At 36.4% G+C, this 26,818-nt stretch overlaps 1 protein-coding gene across 6 annotated transcripts in view; it reads left to right on the top strand.

Moving 5' to 3' along the window:
• Positions 1–26,818, top strand: part of PCCA (propionyl-CoA carboxylase subunit alpha) — a 429,374-nt gene that overhangs the window by 35,403 nt on the left and 367,153 nt on the right. The window contains exon 1 of one of the 6 annotated variants that reach the window (XM_036250629.1): positions 779–795. The exons of the other annotated variants lie outside the window; for them this stretch is intronic. The gene's annotated coding sequence lies outside the window, so the exon portion shown is untranslated. Of the gene's footprint in view, positions 1–778; positions 796–26,818 lie in introns of those variants that run through there. 6 annotated transcript variants of the gene reach the window in all.

Below are 26,818 nucleotides of genomic sequence, written 5' to 3' on the forward strand. Positions count from 1 at the left end.
TTACTTTTTATTTTCCATCTGGATGCTTTTTATTTCATAGTTTTGTCTAATTTCCCTGGTTTGAACTTCCAGGATGATATTGAATAGAAGTAGCGAGGGCACACATCCTGTTTTCTTCCTCATCTTAGGGAGGAAGCATTCAGTGTTTCGCAATTAAGTTTACTTTGGGATTTTCAAAGACTCACATAATTAGGTTAAGGAAATACACTACAATTTCTAGTTTGTTGAGCGTTTTTATCATGAATGGGTGTTGGAATGTTTTTTTTATCCTCACCTGAGGAAATTTTTTCCATTTTTTGTTCAGATAGAGTGGGAGGGAGAGAGAGAGAGAAACATCGAAGTGAAAGGGACACCTCGAGTGGCTGCCACCTGCACGACCAACCAGGGCCGGGGACAAACTGCAACCGAGGTACATACCCTTAGTGGGAACCGAACCCTGGTCTCTCTGGACCACAGGTCGACGCTCTAACCACTGAGCAAAGCAGCCAGGGCAGTGTTGGAATTTTTTTAATGCTTCTTGTGTGTCTACTGGGATGATAACATGGTTTTTGTCCTGTGTTCTATTGATACGGTATTACATTAATTGATTTTTTGATGTTAAGCCAGCCTTACATTTTTGGGATAAATCACATTTGATCATGGTGATAGTTCTTTATGTTGCTGGATTCAATTTGCTAGAGTTTTGTTGAGAATTTTTCATCCATATTTATTAGAGATACGGTATATAGTTTTCTTTTCTTGTGATGTCTGTTTTTTTTTTTTTTGGTATCAGAGTGATCCTGGCCTCATAAGTTGGTAAGTGTCCCCTTATCTTCTATTGTTTTGGAAGAGTTTGTGAAGAATTGGTATTAATTATTTCAAATATTTGGTAGATTTCACCAGTGAAGCTATGTGGGACTAGGCTTTTCTCTGTGGGTAGTGTTTTTTTTTGTTGTTGTTGTTTTTTTTTAATCCTCACCCGAGGACATTTTTCCATTTTGTCCATTTTTTGTTCAGGTAGAGCGGGAGGGAGAGAGAGGAACAGAGAGAGAGAGAAACATCGATGTGAAAGGGACACATCGAGTGGCTGCCACCCGCACGACTGACCAGGCCGGGTACAAACTGCAACCGAGGTACGCGCCCTTAGCAGGAACCGAACCCGGGTCTCTCAGGACCGCAGGCTGACGCTCTAACCGCTGAGCCAAACCGGCCAGGGCTCTGTGGGTAGTGTTTTCATTACTAATTCAATCTCATAATTTTTTTAATTCAGATTTTCTATTTCTTTTTGAGTCAGTGTCTGTAGTTTGTGTCTTTCTAGGAGATTGTCTATTTCATCTAGGTTACCTACTTTATTGGTATATGATTGTTTATTATATTTCCTTATTTTTATTTCTGTGAGGTTAGTAGTAATGTCATTCCTGAATTTATGCATTTGAGCCTTTTTTTTTTCTTGGTCCTTTAGCTAAAGGTTTTCAATTTTATTACCTTTCAAAGAACCAACTTTTGGTCTTAATTGGTTTTCTCTTTTTTAAGTTCTCTACATTTATATTTACTTTAGTCTTTATTATTTCCTTCATTCTGCTTGTTGTGAGTTTAGTTGTTTCTTTTCAAAAATAATTTCTTAAGGTAAAATTAGGATATTGATTTGAAGTCTTTTTAAATATAGGTATTTAGCTATACATTTTTCTCTGAGTATTTTTTCATTTGCATCCCATATGTTTTGGTATGTTATATCTTTGTTTCTGAAAGTATTTTTTATTTCCCTTGTGATTTCTTCTTTGACCCATTTGTTATTTAGGAATGTGTTTAATTCTATACATTTGTGAGTTTCCTAAGTTTCTTTCTGTTACTGATTTCTAATTTTCTTCTGCTATGGTTGGAAAACCATATTTCTCCGCTTTTACATTTTTTGATGTTTGTTTTATGGCCTGTTTTTATGTTTTATGATTTATCCTGGAGAATGTTCCATGTGAATTTAAGGAGAGTGTATATTTGTCTTTTTTGGGTAGAGTGTTCTATAAATGTCTTTTAGAATTGGGCTGGTTCTCAAGGTGCTTTTCCTCCTTTCCTTCCCCCTCACCTTTCCCCCTCTCCTTTCCCCCTCTCCTTCCCTCCATCTTTCCCCCTGTCTTCCCCCCTCTTTCCTTCCCCTTTACCCTTCTCTTTTCCCCAGGCACAGTACCTTTGCCTTACTTTCTCCTAAGCTCCAAGTTCCCTTATTTTGCCTCTATAACTTGTTTCCTGAGCCCACGAAGCCCAGCTGACTCACTTCTTTCTACCTCTGTGACTTCCTAAAATATAAATAAATAAATAAATAAATAAATAAATAAATAAATAAAATAGAATTGATTGGTTCATTGGGATAGTCAAGTCTTCTTTTTCCTTGTTGATCTTTGGTTGTTCTAGCCATTCTTAATTGTGGGGTTTAACATGCTTTTAATCCTTTAAAAAATGTTTAGTTATTTTATTTGATTCAATTTACAAAATTGGTGCCAAATAATTATGTATTGGCCTATATTTGTGCATGAAAGAGTCTGAGTAAGGTAAGAAATCATTGACTAAGGGACTCTTAAGTTATTATATAAGGAATGGAGTTGAGTGGCTAGGCCGAGAAGTTCTCACAAGAATTCTTTGCAGTTTTCAGGAAGCAAGACATTTTGATATTATTTCAATTTCTCTAGACTTAGAGAAAGAAAAGCACATTTCCATTCTTTTTTTATGAAGCCAACATAGTAATTCAGAAATTAAAATCTGGCCAAAGATAGTAAGCAAAAAATAAAATTATAATGACTGTTATATATATTGATAGAGGAATACTAAGTAATATGGAATAGACTAAAATAATTTATTTAAATAGTATGCTGCAGCCATATTGGGTATATTCATGACATTTCAATATGGTTCAATATTGGAGACTATTAATTAAATATACTAATAATATACTAATGTGTTATTGGAGCAAAACTATGTGAGCATTTTGATAGAAGCCTAAATGTCATTTAAGAGAAATTCACTGTCTTCTCCTTGTAAAACAGGATTAGATGAATACTGCCTTGCCATAATAAAAAGGTTATACCTCACAGGAAGCATTCTCATGAAAGTCAGGATGAAGACTGATACGTTTGCTATCACTATTATTTAACAGCATTCTGAAAGTGCTAGGTAATGCAGTTAGATAGTGCAGTTACAAAATAGTGAACAGGAAAGGCAATATTAAGATTGTATTGACTTTCTAATTACATAGTCAACTGAGTGAGTCTTTAGAAACAGTAAGAAATATCTCTTTGGTAGTTAAATATAAAGAAATCCATAGCTGTCCTGTGTATGTTAATAAGGTAGAAAATGCAACTTTAAAAAAAATATAACTTCACAGACTCAATGGAAAAGAATCAGTGGAAAAGAAAAACATTTTATGACATGAATTTAAATTGAAATTTTTAGGGCTTTTTTGAGGACTTCTTGATTGGTATAGGGAAACTGAATATAAGTGCTAGTTATCTCTAAATTAATCTACATTTTCTACTAAAGTGTAGATTGGGGTGGGGGGAGGTGGTGGTTTGACAGAGTAAATATGCAAGAGTGGCCTAGAAAATTTCGAGGAAAATTGGACAGATATTATAATACATTATAAAGCAGAAATAATTAGAACCACTCCATAATATTTTGGAGAAGAGTCAGGTCTATGGAATAAATTCATTAGATTTTAGGCAGAGTACTGATTTGGGAGAATTTCTTAATTTGTTGAAGAGGGCTTTGTTAATATTGATTTAGAAGGCAAGAGAGATGGATTCTAGGCTTGTATCCCACTAATCTACTGTGATTTTGAGTAATCCCAGAAAAGTTAAGTAATAAAAGGAATAAGAAATGTTTGGTTTTAGTGACTAGGACTTTTTAAATGGGAAAGTGAGTTCTACTTCATTATTTTAGTGGGAGCAAAGAATTTGAGAATTTAGAGATTGCTGTAATTATAATGCATGTTAGATAACTTCAATTTTATGATATCTATCTATCTATCTATCTATCTATCTATCTATCTATCTATCTATCTTTTCAAGTAAAAAGACTGGTATGTCTTTCCACAAATAATAGTAAAATATTGCTATATCTTTATCAAACCTGTAAAGTGAGGGTTTTGATTTTTTAAAATGGCATTAATTGATTCTGCGCTTTAACTTTTGACTGTGTACCCTATCTAGACTCTTAAGTTGAACTTACAGTATTTTGTTGCTATGTCGGTATACAATAACATTGTATTTAAATGAGAAATACCTGATATTTATTGCATTAAAACCAAAACCCAAAATCAGGGAAGTAGTCATTGTGACTCACATCTTAGGCAGGCAGCCTGCTGTTTGAAGTATGATTCCTGGTGAGTATTGTAGTCTTAGCCTTAGGATTCAGTAATGAGATTGAGTGGGGTTTCCTGTGAGCACTCTGGGATGATTGACAGTAAGGTGAGGGGAATCATCACTTAGCATGCCTACCCTTGATAATATTCCCCTGCTGTCTGGGGAGGTACTGAGGACAAATAGGACTTCGTGATGTCTGTGTAATTAGTGTATGTTGGTTCCAGCTGAACAAACTGGAGGGTAATGATCAGGTAAATGGAGATGGAATACATTAATGTAGGCTGAGGTATAAAAGACCTTAGGGAAAAACTTATCAAAATTTTATGGGGTTGTTAGAATGTCTTTATATGTTTTCATATTTATATATACATCTTTATATATATTTATCTAGTTATGTCTTTGTTAAAATATCTTCAGTTTTATTCTAGATGTGCATAGAGATTAAAGCAATTTAAAAGTAAAACCTTATGCATTTATTTTCTTATTTACATGATTTGATTTCTAGGATATTTTAAAATCTTTTTTGATCTGGAAAGGAATTAAAGTTAGAAAAAATAGTCCACCAAATCTGTTAATGGACTCATTTGCAGCTAATGTACTCTTTGCTCCTCAAATAGGAATCAATGAATAGGGTCAGCTTTGTAAAAATTTTTGGGATGATAACAGAGATATCAGAACTTTTATTGCACACGTGTGTGTAGCTGATGTATATTTAAAATAACATTTTCTTAAATGGCTTTTACTTGTACAGAATCTTTTAAGATGGCCTTCATGGTCCATGTTTCCCAGTTGGTTTTAATTATGTCAGAAACGTTTCCAGTCATTAGATTGCAATAGGAAATCTATAGGATTCTTAATTCATTCTTGGAAAAAACAAAAACAAAAACTAGTAATTGTCATTGTTCAACATGAAGTTTCCTTACCAGCAACATAAAGTTTCATGGTAAAGCCTCTGATAGTGACTGTAATACTGCATTTAATGGGAAGAAAGGAATTGGTTTCATTAATGTGATTTGGACCTTGGAGTTCTGGTAATTAGGTAATTATAGGGGTTTTAAATGGCATACTTGCTTTAAAACTTGCTGTTGCTTACTTTTCTCATAAAACTTAGCTTTTAGTAACCTTTTTTGGATTAAGAATATAAGGTACTTACCTGTCAAATTTAAAGCACTAAACTTTTTAGTAAAGAGCTAATTAATCAGGAGAAGAAAGCATTTAAGATGTTTAGACATTTCTTTTTCTTCTATTCTTCTTTTTGTTTTTGTCTTTGGAAAAACATTTTGCAGAAACATTATACTATATCAATTTAAAATGTTTTGATTATCTTTGGCTTGGCTAAATTACTTTCTCTACATTTTTGGGTAAAATGGAATAGGTTAGGATTCCTGGTAGGAATTTGTTCACATTAATATGGCTCATCAGGGACATTATATTTAATTGGAGATCCTGCAGAATAGTAGCAGGAGGCTGAAGAGAATTATTTAGCATTAGCAATGGCTCGTCTGGGAGTTGTGCACTAATCAAGGAGCTTGAGTGTTAGCAGTGGGGATGATGGGAATTATGGCGATTATGACATGTAAGCATGTCTGTGTGCGAACTGGACAGGCAATGAGTTAATCAAGAAGTATATTAAATGGCTCCCATGCTGATTCATTATTATCTACCATCGTGCCTGTCAGGTTGTGTATTTAAAAAATACAATTATTGCTGAATTCACTATGTATAAATTCAGCCACTATTCTTTGCTTTTCAATAAAATAACGTCAAATTACCTAATACGTATAATAATAGAAAAATGTATAAATTCTGCTGACTATGATTTGCGTATTATAGTTTCTTTTAACGTTTTAGAGTGAAACTTTAATTGTTGATTTATTTTAAAATTTTGCTTTGTCTTTTTATATATTTTTTGGAAATACTCTTTGGTTTATTTCCTACTATATAAAGATTTTGGGTTCAAAACCAAAATTTATATGTTTATTTCTCATGAGGAAAAAATAATTACAATATTTCAGAAAGACATTAATATTTAACACATGAAGCTACAGACATATCAAAGCATTAACCTTTTCCACCATCAAAATGCTTCCAAATCAGGGGGTGGGTGTGTGGTGATGGTAGAAATCTCCTTCACTCTAGTGGGTGGTTTCTTTGTGCCAGGTAGACCCATTCTGGGCCCAGTATGGTTAGAGCCATCTGTCATGAAACTATCAGTTAGAAATGCTAGAAAGGTACATATTTTTGGGAAATGGAACTAATAAATTGAATTCCTTTTAGAAAATAAATTGAAATGCAGTATAAATCCATGAGCAAACTGGATTATATCTATGGGCCAATTTATAGAGTTACTGTACAGATGAACACACACAGTTTCTTTAAAAAATTTTTTTTATTATTGTAAGCACTGCCAAATTTAATAAAACTATTTATCAAACTGTGACCTTCATGTATTAACTTAATTAAAGCAATATTCTGGGTACTACTCAAAGTGTTAACCTGTGGGAGGTGGTTATTGAAATCCATTATCTATGGAGTCAGTATTAGTGGTCAGTGGCATCAGAAATAAACTTGCAACCAGGACCCTCCCTTGGGTGCTGTGAGCTCAGCAGGTTAAATTGTCAAAACCCTTTTAAGCTTCTTAAAAGACTGATAGTTTAAGCCCCTTGGAGTTAAAGGTAAACCAGTCATTCTTAGTCAGGAAGGACTCTGACTTTATTTAGCAGTAAGGCAAAAATTACATTTGGACAGGAAAAAAAGGATTTATAACAGTATCTTCATGTATGAATCATTTTGTTCACAATGGTGTTTGTCTATCTTGCTATTTAGCTTTAATAAAAACATTCCAACCTTTCTTAGTCTATGGAATGTGACTTGTGAAAATTTTCCTTTATAAAATCCCCAAACCTTCTTAGTTTTAAAAAATAAGAACTTTGTCTTTTTTCTATACTAAAAACTTAATTTAACAACAGAATAGTGAAATATTATGAATATATAATTGTTTTTGTATATTTTAAAATTTCTGGTGAATTGAAACAGCATAGTTCGAACACGAACATTGTGTTTCAATGTAATTAGTACCTGATGGCATGAAAAAGTACCTACATGGATCAATTTTTCTTTAGTCATCTATTTAAGAATATTTAGAAGTTCTGTAGTCTTAAAATATTTGAAAAAACAGCTTATCTTTATAAGTAGTAGTATTTTTTATGTTGCAATGTTTATAAGGCCACAACTTAACATATCTACGCTTCACTCATTTAAGACCTCTTAGTGGAGGGAAAGATAGGATCATTATAAGAAATAACTATCACTTATTGAGTCTTTACTGCCTACTAGAGAATCAGAATAATTATGTGAGGGAAGTATTGTTTTCATCACTTTAAATTGAGAAAATTGGGACTTCAAGATATAAAATAAGTTTCCAAAGCTTGTTTAGCTAGGTAAGCAGTGGAGCTGAGATTCAAATTGTGTAACTCCCAAATTGTACTCTTTCCATTGTAGCATATTGCTTCCCATGCTAAGTATATGGAAAACTTCTTTTTCTCCCCAGAGAAAGTGAAGATTATTACTTTGAAGTCTGCATGTTTATTAGTGACTATTGTGGGCCAGATGCTATGCTAGTTGATGGAATTAGAGTGGTGACCAGGAGTGACATGATTCCTGCTTTCATGGCACTTACAGTCCAGGGGTAGAGACAGATATAAAATAAGAGAACATACAAATAAGTAATTACAATTGTGGTGTAATGAAGGAAACAAACCAGTTGCTGAGAGAGAATAATAGATGACTCTCCATTAATAAGGTGCTCAGGGAAATTCTGAGGTGGCAAAAAGTAAACTGAGACCTGATAGATAAGAATTAGCTCTTAGCTAGATAGTCACCTGGGCAGGTCAGACAGCATGCAAAGCCCTGAGCAAGTTCAGGATTGGCACCTAATCTGTACATTAGCACTGCTTAGCTTGTTTGGTCACTCATTTGCTAGCTCTTGATCTCTAGTTCTAGCCAGTGCATCAACCCTACTTGGGACAACTAACTTCTTTTGCTGCTTGCTGCTGCTACTTCTCAGTGGTTACATTGGCAACTACTAAGTAGGACTAGCAAAGGGAAGAATCCAATAGGCATCTCCAGGAAGATAAAAAGCTGCCTGAAGATGGCAAATGGCAGTAGTGAATTTATATCTGATGTATTCATTTTAGTTGGACCCTATCCTAAGGAAGAGAGGTTCCAACTCAGATAAGTACATCAGATATAAGTCTATTATTACCATCTTTAGTCAGGCATATATTCAATATGTTTATTAAAAAGCTCTAGAGAGAGGGGTGTAGTCTGTCTAATTGAGAATTTATAGGCTTGGGACAAAGGGCAGGAACTTTATCTTTCTATGTGAGAAACTTTTAAGTCCAGATATAACTGCAAATGAATAGTATTTTATAATGTATAATTTTGGCCCTGGCTGGTTTGGCTTAGCAATAGAGCGTTGGACCATGGACCAAAGAGTTGCGAGTTTGTTTTCGGTCAAGGGCACGTACCTTGGTTGTGGTTTGGTCCCTGGGGTTGTGCAGGAGGCAACCAATCCATGTGTCTCTCTCATGTCGATGTTTCTTTCTTTCTCTCTCTCTCTCTCTCCCCAACTCTATCTGAAGATAAAAATGGAAAAAAATATCCTCAGGTGAGGATTTAAAAAAATGTATAATTTTGTAAACAACTGTTTAGTGGCTTCCAAGTCTTCCTGTGAATTAATCATATATTAGTTTAGTTTCCAAGTCTATAATGTATTCCCCAAATGGATATTAGATATTTTAGTACAAGGGAATTTATAATTAAATATAGCAAAGTAATTTCAGTGAACTATTCCAATTAAGTGTTATAGATCCCTGGGTTACATTGATGAAACTCAGCTGGTATGTTCTACCTAGGGGAGAGCTGTTTCAAAACTATAAAAACCTATTTGTGAAGGGTTTCATGTAATTTTTCCTCTTAATAAAAAATGTCTCCATGTATCTTTTTTTGTTTGTTTATTTTTTCTAAATACTTTTTTAGGGGGACAGTTTTAGGTTTACAGCAAAGTTGAGAGGAAGCTACAGAGATTTTTCTATATACCGTCTGCCTCCACACATACATAGATTCCCCATTATCAATATCCACTGTCATGGTACATTTGCACGTCATAATTACCCAAAGTCCATAGTTTACATAGTTTACATTATGTTCACTTTTGGTGTTGTACATTTTGTAGATTTGAATAAAAGTATAATGAGACAGTTTACCCATTCATCTACTGAAGGACATCTTGATTGCTGCCGAGTTTTAGCAATTATAAATAAGGTTGCTTTAAAAATGAGTGTACAGGTTTCTATGTGGACATGGGTTTTCACCTCCTTTGGGTAAATACCAAGGAGTGTAATTGCTGGATCCATACAATAGGAGTATGTTTAGTTTTGTAGGAAACCACCCAACTCTCTTTCAAACTGGCTGTACCATTTTGCATTCCTACCAGCACTGAACAAGAGTTTCTGTTGCTTTAGATCCTTGCTAGTGCTGTCAGTGTTCTAGATTTTGTCCTTTCTAATAGGTATGTAGTGTTATCTTGTTTAAATTTGCATTTCCCTGATCACATATGATATGGAGCATCATTTCATATGCTTCTTTGTACTTGTATGTCTTCATTGATGAGCTATCTGTTAAAGTCTTTGGCCTATTTTTTCTTACCGAGTTGTTTTTTGTTTGGTGAATTTTAAGAGTTCTTAGTATATTTTGGATTGTAGTTCTTTATCAGATGTGTCTTTTGCATATATCTTCTCTCAGGCTGTGGTTTGTCTTATGATTCTCTTGACATTATCTTTCCCAGAGCAGAAATTTTTAATTTTGATAAAGTCCAGTTTATCAATGATTTCTGTCATGGACTGTGCCTTTGGTGTTGTGTCTAAAATGTCCTTGCCACACCTATGGTCATCTAGGTTTTCTCCTATGTTATCTTCTAGGAGTTTTATAGTTTTGTTTTAATTGATTAATTATTAATTAATTTATATTGATTTAGAGAGAGAGAGAGATGTGAGAGAGATACATTGATCCATTACCTCTCACATGTGCCCTAACCTGGCATCAAGTCTGCAACCGAGATATGTGCCCGACCAGGAATCAAACCTTTTGGTCTATAGGGTGATGCTCTAACCAACTGGGCCACACCGACCAGGGCTGTAGTTTTGTGTTTTATATGTAGGTCTTTGATTCATTGTAAACTAATTTTTATAAAGGTGTAAAGTTTGTCTACATTAATTCTATTTTGCATGTGGATTTTTTTTTTTTTTTTCAGCTCTGTTTGTTGAAAAGGTTATCTTTGATTTTTGGTGAAAGATCATTTTATTACATTTAGGGGGATCTATTTTTGGGCTCTCAATTCTACTTCATTGATCTGTTTGTTCTTTCACCAGTACCATGGTGTCTTGATCATTGTAGCTTTGTAGTAAGCCTTGATGTCGAGTAGCGTCAATCCTCCAATGTTGTTCTTCTCCTTTAATATTGTGTTGGCTGTTGTGGGTCGTTTGCCTCTCCATATAAACTTTAGAATAAGTTTGTTGATATTCGCAAAATAATTTGCTAGGGTTTTGATTGCATTGATTTATAGATCAACTTGGGAAGAACTGACATCTCCCTATCCATTAACATGGACTATTTCTCCATTTATTTAGTTGATCTTTGATTTTATTAATCAGAGTTTTGTAACTTTTCTCATATAGATCTTGTATATATTATTATACTTATTTTATTTTGGGGTATGCTAATGCAAATGATATTTTAAATATCAAATTTCACTTAATTGTTGGTGTCTAAGAAAACAATTGAGTTTTTAAATATTAATCTTGTATCCTGAAACCTTTTTTTAGATCCAGGAGTTGTTTTTTATTTGTTTGTTTGTTTTTCCTATTGTTTTAAATTTTCTACATAGACAATTATGTCATCTGCAAACAAAGTTGGTCTTATATTTTCCTTCCTGATATGTATACCTTTTAGTTCCTTTTCTTATTGAATTGGCTGGAACTTCCAGTATCATGTTGAAAAGCAATAGTGAGAGGGAATATCTTTGCCTTCTTCCTGTTCTTTATAGGAAAGATTTGAGTTTTCACCAGTAAGTATGATGTTAGCTGTAGGTTTTTTGTAGATAATCTTTGTTAAGTTGAGAAAATTTCCTCTATTTCTAGTTTACTGAGATTTTTTTTATCACGAACAGGCATTGGATTTTATCAAATTTCTTTTCTGCATCTATTGATATGATCATGTGATTTTTCTTTTTTAGTCTGTTAATGTGGTAGATTACATTGGAGCTAACTTTGCATGCCTGGAATAAATTCCACTTGGTTATGGTGTATAATTCTTTTAATACATTGTTGTAGTCAAGTTACTAATATTTTGTTGAAGATTTTTGCATGTATGTTCATAAGAGATATTGGTAGTTTTCTTGTAAGGTCTTTGTCTGGTTTTGGTATTAGGGTAATTCTGGCTTTATAGAAGGAGTGAAGAAGTATTTCTTCTGCTTCTATCTTCTGAAAGAGATTGTAGAGAATTGGTATAATTTCTTAAATGTTTGGTAGAATTCACTGATGAAACCATGTGGGCCAGGTGCTTTTTTGTTGAAAGGTTATTAATCATTGATTCAATTTCTTAAGTAGATATAGGTTTATTTCTTTTGGTGTGAGTTTTGGCAACTTGTGTCTTTCAAGGGTTTTGTTAATTTCATTTAGGTTATTAAATTTGTAGGCATAGAGTTGTTCCAAGTATTCCATTATTATCCTTTTATTGCCATTGGATCTGTACTGATACCCCCTCTTTCATTTCTGATATTGGTAATTTGTGTCTACTTTCTCATTTTCTTAGTTAGCCTTGCTGGAGGCTTATCAATTTTACTGATTTTTTTCAAAGAACCAGTTTTTTATTTCATTGACTTTTTCTATTAATTTCCTATTTTCAATGTCATTGATTTCTGCTTTAATTTTTATTATTTCTTTTGCTTAGTTTGGATTTAATTTGCTCTTCTTTTTCTAGTTTCTTAAGGCAGAAATTTGAGATTTTAGATATTCTTTTCTAATATATTCATTCAGTGCTATAAAATTTCTTCTAAGCGTTGCTTTCACTGTATTCTACAAATTTGTTGTGGTTTTATTTGCATTTAGTTAAAAATATCTTACAATTTCTCTTAAGATTTCTTTATGACCCATGTGTTATTTAGAAGTCTGTTGTTTAATCCTTGTCTTTTGGTTTTCTAGTTATCTTTGTTATTGAGTTCTAGTTTAATTCCACTATGGTCTGAGAGCAAACATTGTATAATTTATATTCATTTACACTTATTAAGGTGTATTTTATGGCCCAAATGTGGTCTACCTTGGTGAATGCTCATTATAAGCTTGAGAAGAAAGTGTATTTTGCTGTTAGATGAAGTAGTGCATAGATATCAATTACAGCCCATTGATTGATGGTATTGTTAAATTTAGCTGTGTCCTTCCTGATTTTCTGCCTGCTGGAGCTGTCTCTTTTTTTTTTTTTTAAGAAAAGTTAGTAACTTAAAAAAATTTTTTCTTCTTCATTGATTTGAGAGAGAGAGGAAGGGGCGGGGGAGAGGAAGGGAGAGAAACAGACAGAAACATCAATGAATGAGAATAGCAATTGGCCACCTCCTGTATGCCCCCCATTGGGGATCTGGCCCATAACCTGGGCATGTGCCCTGATGGGAAATCGAACCAGTGACCTCTTGGTGCATGGGCTGATGCTCACATACTGAGCCACACCAGCTGAGCAGATCTGTCCATTTTTGATAGGGAGGTGTTGAGGGCTCCAGCTATTACCGTGGATTATTGTGTTTTTCCTTGCAATTCTGTCAGTTTTTGCCTCTATAGTTTTATGTTCTGTTGTTAGGCACGTACACATTATGATTGTTATGTCTTCTGGAAGATTTGACTCCTTTATCATTATGTAATGCCATTGTTTATCAATTATAACTTTTCTTGCTTTACAGTCTACTCTGTCAGATATTAATATGCTACTCCTGCTTTATTTTTATTAGTGTTAGCACGGTATATTTTTCTCCATCTATTTACTTTTAACCTATATGTTTCTATATTTAAAGTGGGTTTCTAAAGTAGACAACATTTAGTTGGGTCTTGTTCTTTGATTCACCGTGACAATCTCTGCCTTTTAATTGGTACATTTAGACTATTGATATTCATAGTGATTATTGATATAGTTGGATTAATATTAACTGTATTTCTAACTGTTTTCTATTTTTGTCTTCCACTCTTTTATTGTCTTTCGTGGTTTTGATTGAGCATGTCATTAGATTCCATTTTTTCTTCTTTCTTAGTCTATCAGTTATATTTCTTTTTTTATGTTTGTTTGTTTCCCTAAAATTTGCAATATACTTTTATAACTAATTCAAGTCCAGTTTTAAATAATGTTATATCACTTCATGGGTAGTGTGAGTTCCTTATAACAAAATAATCCTAATTCTTCCCTTACCCCTTGTATCATTTCTGTCATTCATTATGTGTGTGTGTGTGTATATTTATATATACATACATAATTGAATGCATCGTTGCTATTATTATTTTGAACAAATTGCTATTTGTTACATAAATTAAGAATAAGAATATTTACACATTTTAACTTCACTTATTCCTGCTTTGATGCTCTTTCTTCTTTATGTAGACCCTGGTTTCTGACCTATATTATTTTCCTTCTCTCTAAAGAACTTCTTTGTACATTTCTTGCAAGGCAAGTATACTGACAACAAATTCCCTCAATTTTTGTCTAAGGAAGTTTTTATTTCTCCTTCACTTTTGAAGGATAATTTTATGGGGTATAGAATTCTAGGGTGGTTTTCTCTCTCTTTTTTTTTTATTTTTTATTTTTTTTATCCTCACCCGAGGACATTTTTGCATTTTGTGTTCAGACAGAGCAGGAGAGAGAGAGAGAGAGAGAAACATCGATGTGAAGGGACACATCGAGTGGTTGCCACCCGCACGACCAACCAGGGCCGGGGACAAACTGCAACCGAGGTACGTGCCCCTAGCGGAAACCGAACCCGGGTCTCTCTGTACCGCAGGCCGACGCTCTAACCGCTGAGCCAAACCGGCCAGGGCTTCTCTCTCTTTTTTTTCCCTCTCTCAACACTTTGAATATTTCACTTCACTCTCTTCTTGCTTGCATGGCTTCTGAAGAGAAGTTGGATGTAATTCTTATCTTTATTCCTCTATAGATAAAGTTTTATTTTACATGTTGCTTGACTTGGTCTTTGATTTTCTGGAGCTTGAAGATGATTGTCAAGTTGTAGTTTTTTTGCTATTTATCTTGTTTGACATTCTCTGAGCTTCCTGGATCTGAGGTTTGATGTCTGACATTAATTTGGAGTAAATTTTCAGTCACTGTTGTTCCAAATATTTCTTCTGTTTTTTTCTGTCTTTTCCTTCTGTATTCTCAATATGTATACTAAACACCTTGTGTAGTTGTCCCACAGTCCTTGGATATTTTGTTCTGTTTTTGTCAGTCTTTGTTCTCTCTCTTTTTTAAAAAATAAAATATTTTTATTGCCCGGCCATTGTGGCTCAGTGGTTGAGTGTCAACCCTAAGCACCAAGAGGTTGCTGGTTCGATTCCTGGTCAGGGCACATGCCCAGGTTATGGGCCAAATCCCCAGTGGGGGGCATACAGGAGGCAGCCAATCAATATTCTCTCTCATCGATGTTTCTATTTCTCTCTCTCTAAAATCAATAAAGAAAAATTTTTTAAAAATATTTTTATTGATTTAGAGAGAATGGGAGAGAGAGAGAGATAGAAACATCAATGAGTGAGAAACATCGATTTGTTGCCTCCCGCACAACCTGTACCAGGACCGGGGATTGAACCTGCAATCCAAGTATGTGCCCTTGACCAGAATTGAACTCTCGACCCCTTAGTTTACAGGTTGATGCTTTAACTGCTAAGCTAAATTGTCCAGGGCATCTCTTTGCTTTTCAGTTCTGGGGGTTTCTATCTATATTCTCAAGCTTAGAGATGCTTTCAGCAGCCATGTCCAGTCTACTAATAAGCCCATTGAAAGCAATCTTTAAAAAAATTTTTTGTTTTAACCCTTACCCAAGTATATTTTTCCATTTATCATCAGACAGAATAGGAAGGAGAGAGGGAGAAAGAGAGAGAAGGAGGGAGAGAGAGAAACAGTGACGTGAGAGAGACACACCGACTGGTTGCCTCCCACAGACCCGACCAGGGCCAAGGATGAACCACAACTGAAGTACGTGCTCTTGACTGGAATCAAACCCACAACTTATTGGTCCTGGGCCGATGCTCTAACCGCTGAGCCAAACTGGCCAGGGCTCAAAAGCATTGTTTATTTCTGTTATAGTGTCTTTATCTCTAGCATTTCTTTTTGGTTCATTATTTAGGATTTTCATCTCTTTTGCTTACATTACCCATGTGTTCTTACATGCCATTATAGCCCTTAGCATATTAATTATAGTTACTTTCAATTCCTGGTTTGATAATTACAACATATCTGCCATGTTTAGTTTGATACTGTTCTGTCTTTTCAAATTGTGGTTTTTTTAGTGTAGGTAGCTAAATGTTAATAAAGGAAGGGATCAAAGAGAATTAGACACTATAAACTGGGAAGCTGCATCCAAGATTGGGGTAGCTTCACTAGGAAGCTATAGCTTCACACACTCCTCAGGGATCCACCTGTCTATTCCCTACAGATTACTGGGGGGTAGGAATAGGACAATAAAGGAGAAATTCCTCTGCTGGGCCCATGCCCAGTAGAAGCCAAGATGGGGCAGGGGGAGGTGCTTCTACTATAAGGCATGTGCTGTAGGAGCCAAAATAGCAGCCATAAAGTCCTGTCAGTCTAGCCTGGGAAAAGGACTGGATTGGATAAGGAACACAGAATCCTGGAATATTTAGGAAATGTATTAATTAGGGGGAGGATCCAACACCAATCCCAGAAGATTGGGAAGTTGATTGGTTAGTTTGAAAGGCTGCCTGATTTGTCTGAAGCCTGAGATAATCAGTTTTACAAAGAGCTCTCTCGTGTGTTCTCTCTCTCTCTCTCTCTCTCTCTCTCATACACACACACACACACACACTATCACTCATACACTCATTCAATGGGTGACAGGTGCTCACCCCTTTTATTTGTGACTTCTCTCTCCAACCACCCATAAGGGTCTAACAGCCACATGGACTCCAAGCATGGGCCTGGGACAGCCAGCTGGAGGGCAGCCAGGAACACAGAGCTAGCCAGAGGATGACAGGGACTAGACTGGACTTATCCAATGGCACGGAACGTTTGGACCTTGACCTTTGTACTGGGCTTGATGAAGATAGGGAAGGACTTCTTTCACAGCAGGAAGGATGGGAGGTGAACCCGACAGTGCTTTGTGTTTACTTCAACGTCAGTAAACCTTAGCACTAGGCCATACTTCCCTACATGGGTCCCTGGAATGCTTGTGACTCCGTGAAAGGGCTTCATTTCCACTGGCAACAGTTTTTGCCCTTTAACATGTCTTGTAACTTTTTTTTTATATCTGGACGTGATGTAAATATATGTATGTAATAATGTGGTAGTCAGTGGTAGGATACAGGAAGCATTCTATAGTCCTATGATTAGGTGTCTGACTTTTAATGAGCTGCTTCCTCTGGACTGTGAATATCACAAGTTTACCCTTACCCTTTTGGTGGGCAAGATGGTTAGAGTGGTCTGGAGTTGGGTATATCCCTTCTACCAAGTCAATTACTTTCTGATAATACCCCAGCAGTGTAGCCTCTGGTTAAGTAGTTTCTCCTGAGGGCAGACTTTGTTAAAACAAACAAACAAAAACAAAACAAAACAAAACAGTGCTCTTGTTTACTCCACAATGCTTCTTTTTTCCCTCCCCCTCCCAGAAGCACAAGTGGGTATTTCTCTAATATTTACAGTGAGAACCTGGTTGAACTTCAGGAAGTGAAACTCACAAAAGAGTAGGGTATACCCATGACTGGGTCCCTGTGCAGTTTTTAACTCTCAGACTTGTCCACACTAGTGTCCAACAATTTGTAAATTATGTTTCAGGTTTTCCCACCCAGGCACTGGTTCCTGGACAGTCTGGTCATGAGTCTCTGCTCTGACAAAGTCTCTGCCTTTAATCTTGGGTGCCATGGTTTGCCCTGTGTCAGTCTTTTCTGTTTTTTACTCATTAGGACAGAGTGGTGACTTCTTAGCTCCTTTACATGTAGAATTGGACATTGGAAGTCACACATATACTTTTTTTGGGAGGTTTAAAATTTTATTTTAAATTGCAGTATAACCTGTATAACCAAACTTACAGTTGTAACCATTTTGAAGTGTACAGTTCAGTGACATTTAGTATTCACATAGTTTTCCACGGTGAAAAAGGTTATGGGGACAGTGGTGATAGATACACATACCAACTTTAAATTGATAGGATTTTTATTTATTTATTGGCAGTGTTTTAAGGTTTTATAACATATTTACCTATTTTTACACAATTTTATTAGTTTGCATTGTATAGGTTTGTAGGTAGTGATATATACAACATTTAATAAATATTGATTGAGAACATACTCTGTGAAGGTCCCATGTCATTTACTTTTTCTTTCTTTCTTTTTTTTCTTATCCTCACCCGAGGATATTTTTTCATTTTTTGTTCAGGTAGAGTGGGAGAGAGAGAGAGGAACAGAGAGAGAGAGAGAGAGAAACATCGATGTGAAAGGAACACATTGAGTGGCTGCCACCCGCATGACTGACCAGGGCCGGGGACAAACTGCGACCGAGGTATGTGCCCTTAGCGGGAACCGAACCCGGGTCTCTCTGGACCGCAGGCCGACGCTCTAACCGCTGAGCCAAACCGGCCAGGGCTTCTTTCTTTTTTTTAATCCTCACCAGGGGACATGTTCATTGATTTTAGAGAGAAGGAGGGAGGGAGATAGATAGACAGACACATTGGTGTGAGACAGAAACACTGATTGGTTGCCTCCCATAAGCATCCCAACCAGGGACCAAACCAACAACCTAGGTATGTGCCCTCTCTGGGAATTGAACCTGTTTCTTTTCAGTGTATGGAATGACACTTCAACCAACTGAGTCACACCGGCCAGGGTCCACATCTTTTGATTCTGATTGCACAAGTTAAGGGCTCAGTCCCACAAGACTGCCCCATTTCAGATGCTGGTCTCAAATCCTTGGTTGTCACCTGCACTTTTGAACTAACTGGCTATGAATCAGGGGTTGCCACATTCCCTTCCTCAGGTTTGGTAATTTGCTCTAATGGCTCATAGAACTCAGGAAAACACTTCACTTTCATTTATTGGCTTATTATAAACAATATTATAAAAGATATAAATGAATAGCCACATGAAGAGGTCTATAGACCAAGGTCTGGAAAGGTCCTGATTATAGGAGCTTCTGTTCTGTGGAATTAGTGTGTACTTGGCATGTGAATGTGTTCACCAACTCAGAAGCTCTCCAAACCTTGTTGATTAGGGTTTTTACAGAGGTAACGTTATGTGGCATGACTGATGAAGTCATTCACCATTGGTGATTAACTCAGTCTCCAGCCCTTCTCCTCTCCCTTGAGATGGAGGGGGCATCGGGCTGAAAGTTCCAACTCTAATCAAGCCTTCTTTCTGGTTACCAGCCCCCATCCTGAAGCTATCTAAGGGTTCCCAGCCACTGGTCATTTTATTGCCATACAAAAAGACACTCTTATCACTCCTGAGATTCCAAGGATCTTAACAGCTCTTGTGGCAGAACTGGGGTCAAAGACCAATATTAGAACCAAAGATGCTCCTAGCACCCCTATTATCAGGAAATTACAAGGATTTTAGGAGCTCTGTGTCTGAAACTGGGGTCAGAGACCAAAAGTATATTTCTTCTTACGTCACAAACAGAAACAGTTGGGATATTTACCCATCTTCTTGGGACTGCAGTTTCATTGGCAGAGAAGAATATTCTTTCTCTGAATATTTTGGCTCCTGCAGGCTCCCATTTTTTCCACCTGCTGCTGTAGCCCTAGAATTACTTCAGGGTTGGGGCGCAAAATAATTGAGCTTATAAAACAAAACAAAACAACACCCGACACTGCCCCCCAATAAAACCCCAATAACCCTAGGAGATTCTGCAGTGTTGTTAGTGTTAGGAGCTCCTTTTTCTTCTTGAATCAGAAGTATAGGGCCCCTGCAGTTCTCTCTGTCAGCACCCCAATGCCTACTCTGGGTGTTATGCTGTGTTGATTAGGCAGGGGGATCATGGAGGAAAAGAAAATGCTAAAATTAATTTCTGGTTTATAGCAATTTGAAATCTGTTCTCCCAGAATCTGCCTGCTGTTCTTTTCTTTTCAGAATTTGCAAAGGGTTGATTCATATATTCTGTTCAGGTTTCATTGTTGCATTCAGTGGGGCAACGGTGAAAATGCTTATTCCATTTTACCTGGAATTAGAATGCCCAGTGTGTTTCTTAAAACAACCATGGGAAGGAATTTGGTGCAGCTGAATGTGTGTTTGTATCTTATATATAGTACTATATATCCTATAATTATGGGGAAAGTTTGGTTAGATAGCATTAGAAGAAAAGAAAGAAAAGAGGTTTTCATTGTTGATAGTGCTACTTGTTAAGCTTCCTCTGAGGTTAGTGGAAGAGAAAGTCGACTGTTTACAGCTAATTGCTTGGAATGGCCTAACTGCAGCAACCTGCTGTTAATGATGGGGTACATAACATTCCTCATATGAATGTTATTTTCTTTTCATGGAAGATAAACACTGAGAACCAGGGACTTCCTGGTTAAAGTCCTAACTCTTTAGTATGGCATTTAGGATTCCTTTCAACCTGGTTCCTTCTAATTTATCATTCTCATTTGCCATTCTCTCCCATCAGTGCCTCCTTATACATCTTAATTTCAAGCCATTTCACAGATTTCCAAATAGGCTGGGGCCTTTCTCATTTCTTCACTTAAAAAGAAAAAGTTTATTGCCCCAGCCATGGTGGCTCAGTTGGTTGAGCATTGTCCCATGCACAGAAAGATCGCCAGTTCAATTCGCAGTCTGGGCACCAAAAAAAAAAAAAAAGAATAGTTTTTTTCTTTTTTTTTATTTTTAGAGAGAGAGAGGAGAGGAAGGGAGAAGATGAGAGAGAAACATTGATGTGAGAGTGTAACATCAATGGGTTGCCTCCTGCACTCCCCCTACCAGGAACTAGCCTGCAACCCAGGCATGTGCCCTGACTGGGAATTGAACCAGCAACCTTTTGGTACATGTGCACAGGACAATGCCCAACCAACTGAGCCACACTGGCCAGGGCCCATTTCTACAATTTAAATGTGCTTTTTTTCTGTTGGTAATTCCCTTCTCATTTTTCCCCCTTTATTAGAAATCCAGTTTTATATTTCAATAACCGATTCTTCATGAAACCATATTCTGTATTAACAACTTGTATATGCTTTTCCTTATTACTTTTATTTGCAATTGGTATAGAATTCTGTTTGTACTAGACTGAACTCGTGGTGGGGTGGGGACTGTGATTTGTCAGTTTCTTTATATCCTACTATAGCAGAGTACTTGTGATAAATGTTGGAATGAGTCAGGGAAGGGAGAGGGAAGTGTTCAGGGTTTATTTAATGGTAAAGGGATATGGTGGGTAGAATACAGAGTATTGGAACTAAAAAAGAGAGTGGAAAGCAAAGACCAATATGGTATAAATGGAATTAGGACCTCATGTTTTTAGGGAAAATGTTTTGATTACTTTGAGTTGTATAAATAATACTCAAATATTTTAATTCTTGGGCTTTCTATTATATATAAGTTTTGTCTTGGTGGGGCAGCTTTGTCTCTAGTTCTTTCTGTCCATAGAGCCTGCTGCCACCTCTATTAAAGTAGAAATTGTCTATCTTGTGTCATCCAGATGGTGAATGCATTTATATTTATTCTTTTACACAGAAAAGACATGCCAATAGCTATAGTAAGCATTCTTTCCTAAGCCAGCCAGACATTGAATTTGGAGAAAAGTTAGATTTTGAAATAAATGACAAGTAGTCCGGCCGGTGTGGTTCAGTGGTTGAACATCAACCCATGCAACAAGAAGTCTGTAGTTCCATTCTTGGTCAGGACACATGCCCAGGTAGTGGGCCCAATCCCCAGTGGGGGGCATGCTGGAGGCAGCCAATCAAACTTCTTTCTGATTGATGTTTCTCTCTCTCTCTCTCTCTCTCTCTCTCTCTCTCTCTCTCTTCTCTGTAAAATCAATAATGGAAAAAGAAAAAAATTTAAAAAATAAAATAAAAGACAAGTAGTTACAGCTTTATCAAACTAATTTTTGTTGTTTTTTACCCCCTGTAGAATACCAGGAATTTTCAGGAGAGAGAAGAATTTGTGTAGTTGATTTTGTTATTTTTAATACTCATCTGAAGCTCTTGGTGAGAAATCAACCAACCATAGACTGCAAATCAAGGGTTTTTATGACTTTTGTGAACCCAGCAGCAATATTGGATAATTTGAGAAGTGGAATCTGAGGTTAGAATGCCAGCTTTTGGAGTTTCTCTGAATGCCTTGATAAGTAGTAGAATAGATACTATGAGAAAGGCACCCAGCATTAAAATGCATGACCAGAGGAATGGTAACGTGTGTTACCTATAGCCAGGTTGCATTTATGTTTGTAGTAAGTTAAGAACTGTATGATCACTTTCATGTACCCATTTTTATACCACATTAAATTCTCAATTAGGATTTGTTAATGTCTTTCATGACAATCCTAAAACTAACTCTCATTTTAGAAAACTATATTATTGTTTATAATTTTTGATTTTTTAATTAAAATAAAAATACACATGCTATATTTTTCTGGTAAGAAATGCAAACTTTAAAAAAAGTCTCTGCTTTTAGTTCAGGCTGGTAGATGAGTTAGACTTCACTTCCTGTCCCAAATTCCCAGGGAAGAGAAACACTTAAACAAAAGAAAAATAGCAGATCTAAATTCTGATGGAAAATGGAGGTGGGAGTATGGTTCTGGAAACTATGAGGAATTTCTGAAAGATAGATAGCAGCTAGGATCATTCATAGGAAATCCCAGTCTAAAACATGGCTGTAAAAGGTGGGAACAGCTCTAGGAGAGAAAGATCCAGAGCGGGAACAGGGACTGGGGGCAATCGACAGGATGTCTAATTAGAAAACTGTATTCTATTCATTCAACCATATGATTCCTCCATGAAAAGTGTCCGTCAGCAGGAGGAATGATTGGTATACTGGTAGAGCCATGTTTTGGCAATTTTTGGTGGTTAAAAAGAATAAGGTAGATCTCGACGTATTGGCAGAGAATATCTCTAAGACATATACAATATTGAAGGAGAACTTGCAGAAGGACACATACAGCATTCTAATGCTATCAGTGCTTTAAAAATCCCACAGTAAAATATATTTTTATGGTTACATACATTATATAAAAGCATAGACCAGGGGTTCTCAACTGTGACATTATTGACAATTTGTATTGCATATAGGTGTCTGTTCTGTGCATTGTAGGAAGTTTCAAAGTATCCATGGCCTCTACCCACTATACACCAGTAGTGTACCTCAAAGTCACACTGTGGCAACCAAACTGTCTTCAGACATTGCCAACTGTGTCCTATAGGACCAAATTGCTCCCCATTGAGAGCCCCTAGCATTGACAAGCGTCTGAGAATGCATACTCACCTGAGAAATGATTATTGGAGAGAGACTGTAATGGAGATGGAGGTATGATTGCTGGAGGAGTTAGTTTTATTTTGTACAAGAACAATGTCTAGGGATTATGTGTAAAAAAAAAAAAAAAGAAAAGAAAAGAAATGAAAAGATACCTTTGCTTCTTTCTAAGATATTTCTTTTATTAAATTTAAAATTTGTTGCCCAGCCGGTGTGGCTCAGTGGTTGAGCATCAATCCATGCACCAATAGGTCCTTGGTTTGATTCCTGGTCAGGGCACATGCCCAGGTTGTGGGCCAGATCCTCAGTGGGGGGCATGTAGGAGGCGGCCAATCGATGTTCTCTTTCATTGACGTTTCTATTTCTCTTTCCCTCTCCCTTCCTCCTCTCTTTCTCAACTCAATAAAGAAAAAAATTTTTAAAAAAATTGGTGATGGTTGAAAGAAGAAATACACCTAGTTTACATTCATGAAAATAAACATTTAAGTGTGTAGTTGTAGCATTTACACTTCCAAATATTTCTCTTTCAGATATATAAATGTGCATCCAGATTTGCATGTTTAGGGACACTTATTTCAGCTTGTAATACCTGACAATTGGAAATAGTGTCCATTATTAGAGGAATGGTTAAATAACTTAGGGTTTACCTAGGTTACTAGGGATATTGTGTAGCAATTAAGCAAGTTGCAGAATGTGGTATGATACAATTTATGGAAATTCTATCTTAAACCCAAAACCACTCACTTTTATGTCTACATATACCTCTGAAAATGCTTAGGTAAGTCAAGAATGACACATGAAAAACATATGATGATTACTTTAAAGGTAGGAAGTGAGACTTAGAGACCTTGGGGTAAGTTATCTGTACTGTTTCAACTTGAGAAAACAACCAACCACCAACCAAAATGGTATATTTATACATTACATGGGTACTTAAAATAATATTTAAAAAATATAAGAACATCTAGATGACTTGCTTTCATGTACAGTGTCATCACTTAGGCACACATTGGGCTGGAGAGGCTCTAGTAGTGCTTTGAGATCTCATGACTTTTGGTGGCTATTTGTGTTTTATTAGAACTAACATTTAGCTATTCATATAGTTTGGAAACACTTTTTAAAAAATACACTGAGCCCTGGCCAGTTTGCTCAGCGAGGACCAGAGAGACCTGGGTTTGGTTCCCGCTAAGGGCATATACTTCGGTTGCAGTTTGTCCCCAGCCCTGGTTGGGGTCGTGTGGGTGGCAGCCACTCGATATGTCTCTCTCACGTCAATGTTTCTCTCTCTCTTTTCTCCTTCTCTCCCTCCCGCTCTATCTGAAGATAAATGCAAAAATGTCCTCTGGTGAGGATTAAAAAAATACACTGATTACAATGGATATTATTTCTTATTTCTGTTCCTAGAATTTCACTCTGCTATTCTTTCAGAAATCTGTATTTGGAAATGTGATATATCTGTGTATTTGTTAAGTCTTTATTAGAATCCTGAATGTGGGTGTGAATGCTTTTCATTATGGAAAATGATTATAAGCTAATGCTGAGACCTCATTATTTGTACTTTCTTGTTTCTTTTTTTTTTTTTTTATCCTCACCCGAGGACATTTTTCCATTTTTTGTTCAGGTAGAGTGGGAGGGAGAGAGAGGAAGAGAGAGAGAGAGAGAAACATCGATGTGAAAGGAACACATCGAGTGGCTGCCACCCGCATGACCGACCAGGGCCGGGGACAAACTGCAACCGAGGTACGTGCCCTTAGCGGGAACCGAACCCGGGTCTCTCAGGACCGCAGGCAGACTCAAACTTAGTTATTGGTAAGAGAGTCTGATAAATCCGGTCTCTAGCTGGGCAGTCATGTGCCATGGGAGCAGGAGAACAAAGATTTTTTTTTGGTGCCATTGCAGTCTACCACAGTGGTATGATGTCTGAAAGATTAAACTTTCTCAGAATAGAGGGACATAAACCAATGTGTTAGTTTAACCTTTTAACTTACACTTGTAGTCCAGTCAGTTTGTTTTCTCGGGAATTGACACACTAGGGATGGATTTTAAAGTATTTACAACTTTTTATATCTTAGTCAAGACCAAATTCTTAAGTAAGTGGATTTTCATTGTTGAAATTAGTGGTTTAATATTTAGCAGCATGGATAATAAACATAAATGCTTATTAGTGAAATTAATGCTATTCAAGATATTTGGATGAGCTAAAATATATTGGAGAACTTTCATTGCATGAACAAGACATGAGACTCTAGTGAGGAATTTACCTTTTGGAATGGTGCCCTATACTTGAATTTGTTATTTTTGGTGTCCAGCAATTGGAGAGAAGAATTTCTGGTTGCCTTAGACTTAAGCAACTCTATGAATATCAGAATGCTGCATTTGATATATTATGCCTCTCTTGAATGACCATTTCATGCAAATGGTGATCAGATAAGTATTGCATGTGGAACAGGTTATATGAGCTATATATAAATATGCTACCTACACTTATACCCCATCTTGACATCCTTTTGCAGTCACAGCTTGAGAATTTCTAGAAAAGAGCTTCTAGGCAACACAGTGATTGGGGAGTGAGGGCTTGAGAGGCTTGTCTTGGACTGCATAGGAGGCTTTTGTCTGTCTTCTGTCTTTCTTGCCCTCCCCCCTCCTCCCTCCCTCCCTCCCTCCCTCTCTCCTCCCTCCCTCCCTCGTAAAATCCTGGCTTGCTTGTATTTATTGTGTCTCTGTGGGGAAAAATGAGCTCTCCCCCACCACCCCACCACCCTCATCTCTTGCCTTCCATATCTCTTAGCTCTGCCACGCTCATCAGAAACCTTATGCCATGAATTATTTCATCTCACAGGTGTTTTTAACTTCTTACATTCCATAGATTCTTTCCCAAAGGCATTTGTTCAGTTTTTTCCTAAGCTAAGAAAGCACTTAAATCCTTTCTCGGCTATCACTGCCTCTCCCAGCCTTTACAACTAACCATATCAACACCTATCACCACCCCTGCCACCCCACTTATCCCTATTTCTTCCCCAGTCCATTTCATTGTATCTTGGCACATTGACATTGCTTTTGCTTTCATACTTGATATCTCCTCCTCCCCTCCATCACTTCCAGCGTTCCCTTGATGCTTCTACTAGAGGTCAGTAGAATGAGAATATGGTTCTAGTCATGTTGCTTTTCATTCTTTTGTTTACAGTACCCTCAGAAATGCATTCCTGCTAAATACAGAGTAGATAAAACTTAGATTCAGGGTCAGTCCCTCCTGTGATATAAAAACTGGATTATAGAAAATGAGCTGGGAATGTTGCAACTGGCAAAAACATTTTCCCTTTTGTTCTGTAGTTTTTAATTTTTGGTTTTACCACTTCAAAAATTATGTAAATTATAACAGAAGAAAAATAGTAAACTCATTAATTCTGCCATCCAAAACAATCATGAATAAATGTGTCATAGTGCTACACATTTAGTTTTACAAAATGAAATAAAAGTGAATGTAGTATTTACTGACATTTTAAAAATAATAGTTTTCTAGGGATCAAATGGCCTTTCTGGAAAGGATGTGCCAGAATGCTAGTCTGTTGACATTTATGTAAGTTTCTTGAGACTTTAGAGACTTTGTAAAAAATAGGGAGGAAGGTTCTGTTCATTTTTCTTCTTAGAAATAGGATTTTGTCTGGTTCTCTGAAAACAAATTTTTTTTTCCAGTTATTCAAATAAAGATTGATGTAGTTGGCATTGCTTTCTTTAACTTTCCAGTCTTTAGATGTAATTCGTGTTTGTTGGTAATGTTAGAGAATT

This window comes from Molossus molossus, unplaced genomic scaffold, assembly GCF_014108415.1.
Source record: "Molossus molossus isolate mMolMol1 unplaced genomic scaffold, mMolMol1.p scaffold_m16_p_9, whole genome shotgun sequence".
NCBI classification, from domain to species: domain Eukaryota; kingdom Metazoa; phylum Chordata; class Mammalia; order Chiroptera; family Molossidae; genus Molossus; species Molossus molossus.